Genomic DNA, 9,368 nt, shown 5'->3' with positions numbered 1-9,368 from the left:
TCTTGATCTCCATCACCAAAGCACCGGCACGATCTTCTTGTCACCGGCGCCACACCATGATCATCCATCAACGTGTTGCCATCGGGGTTGTCGTGCTACTCATGCTATTACTACTAAAGCTACGTCCTAGCAAAATAGTAAACGCATCTGCAAGCACAAACGTTAGTTATAAAGACAACCCTATGGCTCCTGCCGGTTGCCGTACCATCGACGTGCAAGTCGATATTTCTATTACAACATGATCATCTCATACATCCAATATATCACATCACATCGTTGGCCATATCACATCACAAGCATACCCTGCAAAAACAAGTTAGACGTCCTCTAATTTTGTTGTTGCAAGTTTTACGTGGTGACCGGGGGTATCTAGTAGGATCGCATCTTACTTACGCAAACACCACAACGGAGATATATGAGTTGCTATTTAACCTCATCCAAGGACCTCCTTGGTCAAATCCGATTCAACTAAAGTTGGAGAAACCGTCACTTGCCAGTCATCTTTGAGCAAAGGGGGTTACTCGTAACGATGAAACCAGTCTCTCGTAAGCGTACGAGTAATGTCGGTCCAAGCCGCTTCAATCCAACAATACCGCGGAATCAAGAAAAGACTAAGGAGGGCAGCAAAACGCACATCACCGCCCACAAAACCTTTTGTGTTCTACTCGAGAAGACATCTACGCATGAACCTAGCTCATGATGCCACTGTTGGGGAACGTCGCATGGGAAACAAAAAATTTCCTACGCGCACGAAGACCTATCATGGTGATGTTCATCTACGAGAGGGGATGAGCGATCTACGTACCCTTGTAGATCGTACAGCAGAAGCGATTAGAGATCGCGGTTGATGTAGTGGAACGTCCTCACGTCCCTCGATCCGCCCCGCGAACAATCCCGCGATCAGTCCCACGATCTAGTACCGAACGGACGGCACCTCCGCGTTCAGCACACGTACAGCTCGACGATGATCTCGGCCTTCTTGATCCAGCAAGAGAGACGGAGAGGTAGAAGAGTTCTCCGGCAGCGTGACGGCGCTCCGGAGGTTGGTGATGATCTTGTTTCAGCAGGGCTCCGCCCGAGCTCCGCAGAAACGCGATCTAGAGGAAAAACTATGGAGGTATGTGGTCGGGCAGCCGTGAGAAAGTCGTCTCAAATCAGCCCTAAAACCTCCGTATATATAGGTGGGAGGGAGGGGAGGAGGCAGCCTCAAAACCCAAAGGTTTGGCCGAAATTGGAGGTGGAGGAGTCCTACTCCAATCCTACTTGGAGTAGGATTCCACCTTCCCACTTGGAAACTCTTTCCACCTTGTGTTTTTTTCCTTCTCAAACCTTATGGGCCTTAGTGGGAACTTATTCCAGCCCACTAGGGGCTGGTTTATCTCTTTCCATAGCCCATGAGACCCCTTGGGGCGTGACACCCCTCCCGATGGTCCCCGGCACCCCTCCCGGCACTCCCGGTACACTACCGATGAGCCCGAAACTTTTTCGGTAATGCCCGGAAACTTTCCGGTAACCAAATGAGGTCATCCTATATATCAATCTTCGTCTCCGGACCATTCCGGAAACCCTCGTGATGTCCGTGATCCCATCCGGGACTCCGAACAACATTCGGTAACCAACCATATAACTCAAATACGCATAAAACATCGTCGAACCTTAAGTGTGCAGACCCTGCGGGTTCGAGAACTATGTAGACATGACCCGAGAGACTCCTCGGTCAATATCCAATAGCGGGACCTGGATGCCCATATTGGATCCTACATATTCTACGAAGATCTTATCGTTTGAACCTCAGTGCCAAGGATTCGTATAATCCCGTATGTCATTCCCTTTGTCCTTCGGTATGTTACTTGCCCGAGATTCGATCGTCAGTATCCGTATACCTATTTCAACCTCGTTTACCGGCAAGTCTCTTTACTCGTTCCGTAATACAAGATCCCGCAACTTACACTAAGTTACATTGCTTGCAAGGCTTATGTGTGATGTTGTATTACCGAGTGGGCCCCGAGATACCTCTCCGTCACACGGAGTGACAAATCCCAGTCTTGATCCATACTAACTCAACTAACACCTTCGGAGATACCTGTAGAGCATCTTTATAGTCACCCAGTTACGTTGCGACGTTTGATACACACAAAGCATTCCTCCGGTGTCAGTGAGTTATATGATCTCATGGTCATAGGAATAAATACTTGACACGCAGAAAACAGTAGCAACAAAATGACACGATCAACATGCTACGTCTATTAGTTTGGGTCTAGTCCATCACATGATTCTCCTAATGATGTGATCCCGTTATCAAGTGACAACACTTGCCTATGGCCAGGAAACCTTGACCATCTTTGATCAACGAGCTAGTCAACTAGAGGCTTACTAGGGACAGTGTTTTGTCTATGTATCCACACAAGTATTGTGTTTCCAATCAATACAATTATAGCATGGATAATAAACGATTATCATGAACTAAGAAATATAATAATAACTAATTTATTATTGCCTCTAGGGCATATTTCCAACACATGCAACATCACAACTTTGGCCATATCACATCACATGTCAAACCCTGCAAAAACAAGTTAGACGTCCTCTAATTGTTGTTGCAAGTTTTACGTGGCTGATTTGGGTTTCTAGCAAGAACGCCTTCTTACCTACGTGACAGCCACAACGATGATATGCCAAAGCTATTTACCCTTCATAAGGACCCTTTTCATCAAATCCAATCCGACTAGAGTAGGAAAGACAGACACCCGCTAGCCACCTTTATGCACGACGTGCATGTCTGTCGGTGGAACCAGTCTCACGTAAGCGTACGTGTAAGGTCGGTCCGGGCCGCTTCATCCCACAATACCGCCGGAAAAGAATAAGACTAGTAACGGCAAGCAAATTGACAAACCATCGCCCACAACTTTTGTGTTCTACTCGTGCATAGAATCTACGCATAGAAAACCTGGCTCGGATGCCACTGTTGGGTAACGTAGCATAAATTCAAAATTTTCCTACGCTTATTCAGATCTTCCTATGGAGAGACCAGCAACGAGAGAGGGGTAAGAGCATCTTCGTACCTTTGAAGATCGCTAAGCGGAAGCGTTGCTAGAACGCGGTTGATGGAGTCGTACTCGCAGCGATTCCGATCTAGTGCCGAACAACGGCACCTCCGCGTTCAACACACGTGCAGCCCGGTGACGTCTCCCGCACCTTGATCCAGCAAGGAGGAGGGAGAGGTTGGGGAAGAAGACCAGCAACACGACGGCGTGGTGTTGGTGGAGAGACGAGGTCTCCCGGCAAGGCTTCGCCAAGCGCCGGCAGAGAGGAGGAGGGAGAGGAGCAGGGCTGCGAGAGAGAGATTAAACCGTGTCTCAAACAGCCCCGAACCTCATCTATATATAGGGGGAGAGGGAGGGGGCGCAGCCCTTAGGGTTCCCACCCCTAAGGGGTGCGGCAGCCCTCAGATGGGAAAGGGGTGGCGGCCAGGGCAAGGGGGAGGGGTGGCGCACCCCTCTGGTGGGCCTAAGGCCCACCTGAATTAGGGTTCCCCCCCTCTTTTCCTTTCCCCTGCGCCATGGGCTGAGTGGGGAGGCATACCAGCCCAAATAGGGGCTGGTTCCCACCCCCACTTAGCCCATATTACCTCTTGGGGTCGCAGCCCCCCTTCGGTGGTCCCCCGGGACCACCTCCGGTGGTCCCGGTGGTCCCGGTACGTTACCGGTGATGCCCGAAACACTTCCGGTGTCCGAAACCATCCGTCCTATATATCAATCTTTACCTCCGGACCATTCCGGAGCTCCTCGTGACGTCCTGGATCTCATCCGGGACTCTGAACAACTTTCGGTAATCTCGTATAACAATTCCCTATAACCCTAGCGTCATCGAACCTTAAGTGTGTAGACCCTACGGGTTCGGGAGACAGGCAGACATGACCGAGACACTTCTCTGGCCAATAACCATCAGCGGGGTCTGGATACCCATGGTGGCTCCCACTAGCTCCACGATGATCTCATCGGATGAACCACGATGTCAAGGATTCAATCAATCCCGTATACGATTCCCTTTGTCTTTCGGTATAAAACTTGCCCGAGATTCGATCGTCGGTATACCTATACCTTGTTCAATCTCGTTACCGGTAAGTCTCTTTACTCATTCCGTAGCACGTCATCGTGTGACTAACTCCTTAGTCACATTGAGCTCATGATGATGTTTTACCGAGTGGGCCCAGAGATACCTCTCCGTCACACGGAGTGACAAATCCCGATCTCGATTCGTGCCAACCCAACAGACACTTTCGGAGGTACCCGTAGTGCACCTTTATAGTCACCCAGTTACGTTGTGACGTTTGATACACCCAAAGCACTCCTACGGTATCCGGGAGTTGCACAATCTCACGGTCGAAGGAAAAGATACTTGACATTAGAAAAGCATTAGCATACGAACAACACGATCTAGTGCTAGGCTTAGGATTGGGTCTTGTCCACCACATCATTCTCCCAATGATGTGATCCCGTTATCAATGACATCCAATGTCCATGATCAGGAAACCATGATCATCTATTGACTAACGAGCTAGCTAACTAGAGGCTTGCTAGGGACACATTGTGATCTATTCATTCACACATGTATTACTGTTTCCTGTTAATACAATTATAACATGAACGATAGACGATTATCATGAACAAGGAAATATGATAATAACCATTTTATTATTGCCTCTAGGGCATATTTCCAACAGGAATAAGTTCCCACTAAGGCCCATAAGGTTTGAGAATGAAAAAACACAAGGTGGAAAGAGTTTCCAAGTGGGAAGGTGGAATCCTACTCCAAGTAGGATTGGAGTAGGACTCCTCCACCTCCAATTTCAGCCAAACCTTGAGGGTTTGAGGCTACCTCCTCCCCTCCCTCCCTCCTATATATATTAGAGGCATTGAGGTTTTTTGAGACACAACTTTGCCACAGCAGCCAGACCACATACCTCCACGGTTTTTCCTCTAGATCGCGTTTCTGCGGAGCTCGGGCGGAGCCCTACTGGAATAAGATCACCACCAACCTCCGGAGCGCCGTCACGCTGTCGGAGAACTCATCTACCTCTCCGTATCTCTTACTGGATCAAGAAGGCCGAGATCATCGTCGAGCTGTACGTGTGCTGAACGCGGAGGTGCCGTCCGTTCGGCACTAGATCGGAGCGGATCGTGGGATGGATCGCGGGACGGTTCGCGGGGTGGATAGAGGGACGTGAGGACGTTCACTACATCAACCGCGTTTCTTAACGCTTCCCGCTGTGCGATCTACAAGGGTAAGTAGATCGGAAATCTTCTCTCATAGATGAACATCACCATGATAGGTATTGCGTGTGCGTAGGAAATTTTTTGTTTCCCATGCAACGTTCCCCAACAGTGGCATCATGAGCTAGGTTCATGCGTAGATGTTATCTCAAGTAGAACACAAAAGTTTTTGTGGGCGGTAATTTGCGATTTGCTACCCTCCTTAGTCATTACTCGTACGGTATTGTTGGATCGAAGCGGCTCGGACCGACATTACTCGTACGCTTACGAGAGACTGGTTTCATCGCTACGAGCAACCCAGTTGCTCAAAGATGACTGGCGAGTGTCGGTTTCTCCAACTTTAGTTGAATCGGACTTCAACGAGGAGGTCCTTGGAGAGAGGTTAAATAGCAATTCATACATCTCCGTTGTGGTGTTTGCGTAAGTAAGATGCGATCCTACAAGATACCCATGTCAACCACGTAAAACATGCAACAACAATTAGAGGACGTCTAACTTGTTTTTGCAGGGTATGCTTGTGATGTGATATGGCCAACGACGTGATGTGATATATTGGATGTATGAGATGATCATGTTGTAATAGTTAATATCGACTTGCACGTCGATGGTACGACAACCGGCAGGAGCCATAGGGTTGTCTTTAAACTAACGTTTGTGCTTGCAGATGCGTTTATTATATTGCTAGGGCGTAGCTTTAGTAGTAATAGCATGAGTAGCACGACAACCCCGACGGCGACACGTTGATGGAGATCATGATGATGGAGATCATGGTGTGACGCTGGTGACAAGAAGTTCATGCCGGTGCTTTGGTGATGGAGATCTAGAAGCACATGATGATGGCCATATCATGTCACTTATGAATTGCATGTAATATTAATCCTTTATGCACCTTATCTTGCTTAGAACGATGGTAGCATTATGAGGTGATCTCTTACTAAAATTTCAAGACAAAATTGTGTTCTCCCCGACTGTGCACCGTTGCGATAGTTCGTCGTTTCGAGACACCACGTGATGATCGGGTGTGATAGACTCAATGTTCACATACAACAGGTGCAAAACAGTTGCACACGCGGAACACTCGGGTTAAACTTGACGAGCCTAGCATGTGCAGACATGGCCTCGGAACACAAGAGACCGAAAGGTCGAGCATGAATCGTATAGTTGATATGATTAGCATAGAGATGCTTCCACTGAAACTATTCTCGACTCACGTGATGATTGGACTTGAGATAGTGGATTTGGATCATGTACCACTCAAATGACTAGAGAGATGTACTTTTTGAGTGGGAGTTCTTAAGTAATATGATTAATTGAACTAATTGTCATGAACATAGTCTAATGGTCTTTGCGAATTACGATGTAGCTTGCGCTATAGCTCTACTGTTTTTATATGTTCCTAGAGAAAATTTAGTTGAAAGTTGATAGTAGCGAACTTTGTGGACTAAGTCTGTGAAACTGAGGATTGTCCTCATTGCTGCACAGAAGGCTTATGTCCTGAATGCACCACTCGGTGTGCTGCACCTCGAGCGTCGTCTGTGGATGTTGTGAACATCCGACATACACGTTTCTGATGACTACGCAATAGTTCAGTGCAAAATACTTAATGGCTTAGAAGCAAGGCGCCGAAGACGTTTTTGAAACGTCACGGAACATAAGAGATGTTCTGAAGAGATGAAATTGTGATTTCATGCTTGTGCCCTTGTTAAGAGGTATGAGACCTCCGACAAGATTCTTTGTCCACGAAGTAAAGGACAAAAGCTCAATCGTTGAGCGTGTGCTCAGATTATCTGAGTATGACAATCACTTGAATCAAGTGGGAGTTAATCTTCTAGATGAGATAGTGATGGTTCTCCAAAGTCACTGCCACCAAGCTGTGAGAGCTTCGTGATGAACCTTAACATATCAAGGATAGATACAATGATCCTTGAGCGATTCGCGATGTTTGACACTGCGAAAGTAGAAATCAAGAAGGAGCATCAATAGTTGATGGTTAGTAAAACAACTAAGTTTCAAGAAAGGCAAGGGCTAGAAGGGATACTTCGTGAAACGGCAAAACAGTTGTTGCACTAATGAAGAGACCCAAGATTAAACCCAAACCCGAGACTAAGTGCTTCTGTTATGAGGGGAGGGGTCACTGAGGCGGAGCTACCCTAGATGCTTGGTAGATAAGAAGGCTGGCAAAGTCGAAAGAAGTATATTTGATATACATAATGTTGATGTGTACTTTACTAGTACTCCTAGTAGCACAAGGGTATTGGATACCGGTTCGGTTGCTAAGTGATTAGTAACACGAAATGAAAGCTACGAAATAAACGGAGACTAGCTAAAAGCGAGGTGACGATACGTGTTAGAAGTGTTTCCAAGGTTGATATGATCAAATGTCGCACGCTCCCTCTATCATCGGGATTGGTGGTAAAACCTAAATAATTGTTATTTGGTGTTTGCGTTGAGCATGAACATGATTGGATCGTGTTTATTGCAATACGATTATTCATTTAAAGAGAATAATAGTTGTTCTATTTGCTTGAATAATTACCCTCAATGGTTTATTGAATCTTGATCGTAGTGTTACACATGTTCACAATATTGGTGCCAAAATATGCAAAGTAATAATGATAGTACCACTTAGTTGTGGCACTACCACTTAAGTCATGTTGGTATAAAATGCATGAAGAAGCTCCATGCTGATGGATCTTTGTACTCACTCATTTTTGAAACGTTTGAGACATGCAAACCATACCTGTTGGTATAAATGCATGAAGAAACTCCATAGAGATGGATCGTTTGGACTCACTTGATTTTGAATCACTTGAGACATGCAAAACATGCCACATGAAACAAGAAAGTAACTTGTTGGGAGTAATGCATTTTTGATGTGTGTAGTCCAATGAGTGCTAAGGCACGCAGTGGATATCGTTATGTTCTTACTTCACTGACGATTTGAGTAGATACACGAGTATTTACTTGATGAATCACAAGTCTGAAATATTGAAAAGTTCAAAGCAATTTTAGAGTGAAGATCGTCGTGATAAGAGGATAAACTGTCTACGATATGACCATAGATATGAATATCTGAGTTACAAGTTTTTGGTACGCAGTTAAGACAAAGTGAAAATTGTTTAGCAGTTCATGCCACCTGGAACACCATAGTGTGATGATGTGTCTAAACATCATAGCCACACCCTATTAGGTATGGTGCATACTATGATGTCTCTTATCGAATTACCACTGTCATTTATGGGTTATGCATTAGAGACAACGACATTCACTTTAAATAGGGCACCGCGTAATTCCGTTGAGATGACACAGTATAGACTGAGATTTAGAGAAATCTAAGTTGTCGTTTCTTGAAAGTTTGGGGCTGCGACACTTATGTGAAAAAGTTTCAGTCTGATAAGCTCGAACCCAAAGCGGATAAATGCATCTTCATAGGAGATCCAAAACAGTTGGGTACATCTCCTATCTCAGATCCGGAAGTAAAGTGTTTGTTTCTAGAAACGGGTCCTTTCGCGAGGAAAGGTTTCTCTCGAAAGAATTGAGTGGGAGGGTGATAGAACTTGATGAGGTTATTGAACCATCACTTCAACTAGTGTCTAGCAGGGCGCAGGAAGTTGTTCTTGTGGCGCCTACACCAATTGAAGTGGGAGCTGATGATAGTGATCATTTAGCATCAGATCAAGTTACTACAGACCTCGTAGGTCGACAAGGTCGCGTACTACTACAGAGTGGTACGATAACCCTGTCTTGGAGGTCATGTTGTTGAACAACAATGAACCTACGAGTTATGGAGAAGCAATGGTGGGCCCGGATTCCGACAAATGGCTGGAGGCCATGTAATCCGAGAGAGAATTCATGTATAAAATAAAGTGTAGACTTTGGAAGAACTGCTTGATGGTAGTAAGACTATTAAGTAAAGATGGATCTTTAAAAGGAAGATAGACGATGATGGTGATAAGTCACTATTAAGAAAAGCTCGACTTGTCGCAAAGATGTTTCCGACAAGATCAAAGAGTTGACTATGATGTGACTTTCTCACTCGTAGCGATGCTAAAAGTCTGTTGTAATTATGTTAGTAGTTGCTGCATTATTTGTGAA

This window comes from Hordeum vulgare, chromosome 1H, assembly GCF_904849725.1.
Source record: "Hordeum vulgare subsp. vulgare chromosome 1H, MorexV3_pseudomolecules_assembly, whole genome shotgun sequence".
NCBI classification, from domain to species: domain Eukaryota; kingdom Viridiplantae; phylum Streptophyta; class Magnoliopsida; order Poales; family Poaceae; genus Hordeum; species Hordeum vulgare.
Note: the sequence above shows the minus strand (reverse complement) of the source record.